This window comes from Amphimedon queenslandica, unplaced genomic scaffold (assembly GCF_000090795.2).
Source record: "Amphimedon queenslandica unplaced genomic scaffold, v1.1 AMPQUscaffold_12399, whole genome shotgun sequence".
NCBI lineage: Eukaryota > Metazoa > Porifera > Demospongiae > Haplosclerida > Niphatidae > Amphimedon > Amphimedon queenslandica.
The window spans coordinates 7,721-9,365 of record NW_003547364.1 but is presented as its reverse complement, the minus strand read 5'-3'; positions in this window follow the sequence as shown (position 1 = coordinate 9,365).

The following is a 1,645-nucleotide window of genomic DNA, read 5'->3' as shown; positions in this document are numbered from 1 at the left end:
CATGATCAGGGGGCTAGATAACTTTGTTAGGAGGCTTGGTAGTGATGCAAGAGTCCAGGATTTGAGTAATTTTTTCTGAGCCCAGCCATGAGGGGGGTGCTCAAGCCCCCTCAGCTCCCCCCCTATATACGCCTATGTATATTCCCATTAGCATCTATATAATAATATTCATTCATTTAAAATTATTCAATACATCTGTATATGGTACACAAATCTATGAATCATGATCTATTTTAAATAATCAATTATTGTAACAGTATGTAACACTCACCAGTAGCAGTACTGTGTACATCATTGGTTCCTTTGATATCATTACCACTGATCATAGCATTACGTTCTATAGAATACACATACACAGTCAATACTAATACAATCAGTGATATTAACTTACTCTCTTGATCTAACTTGTCAGCTGCAGCATTCTCATTCATAGATTTAAGAGCATCTGACAGTGAGTCAAAGGTAGCTCCTCCTTTATTGTCAACATTATCAGCTCTACGCAACCATCTGGCAATGCATTCAATAAAACGATCTTCTACTTTTGAGTAGTTTTCTGCAATAGCCTCCAGTGAGTTTATGAGTAGTCCTAGTGTCAGTCCCAGTTTCTTCCATCTCCTCTGAGGGAAACCACATCTCTCCAATAGATCAACAACATCAATAAGTTGCTCTAAATAATAAGTATTATAAATCTAGTACTTATAATGGATATTACCTACTAATAGTCAAAGGAGAAGAGAAGAGAGAAGGAGGAGAGTAATCGTTGCTGCTCTTCGTCGCCATTGTTTACTTTTGTTTGCAGAAAGGTTAAGGTGGGGCTGGATAAGGGCGTGGCTCATTCACTAATTAATTAATTGCATTCCTCAAAGATGGCGGCAGAAAATAAGCACAAGAGAACATTAAGTGACCTTTCTCTTCTTCTCTTGAAGGTCCTTCACTAGCAGGAGACACTCCAGTGAAAACAAGCAACAGAGAAAGGAAGAGAAGAAGTACCAGAGAGTTTATTTCAGGAAGTGACCAAAGAAGATTACGCTGACATAATCAGTTCACACGAGCCAAGGAGATAATTTTGTTTTCGATTTTACTCTCTTCTCAGCTTCTATCAAAATCTGGTAAGCCAACGTTTATGTGGTGGGTGTGGGTTATTATTATTATTATCATATTTAATTAGATCTATGTCTCATAGAGTTCTTGCACTGTTGTACATGTAATCAATGGGAGGGTGTGGCTAAATTTGAGCTAAATTGTCCGCCATGTTTGGTGGCAAGAATGTACATGGAGGAATAGAGAGAATGGAGAAAAAATTTGAATAAATTCTGCAGTTGACATTTCAGGTTAGAGAAAGGTAGGAGAGTACATCATGCAAGAGCTCTATTGTGGATTACTGTATGAGTTTGTGAATTTGAGTGCTTTCAATTCACCTCCTAAAATATTTTAATGTACATGTGCACACGAATATTATTTATTTTTATAGAATGATAAATTAGTATCAAATTATTCTAAAAGTATTGAGACACTCAGAAAAATAACTCCGAAATCACCCCAAATTTTTATTACATTTTTTGATACATATTGATGTCCTTATGCTGTATAGCAAGTTTGAGTTGATTCTGACTTCAATTTTTCAAGTTACAGCCATTTTAATAAA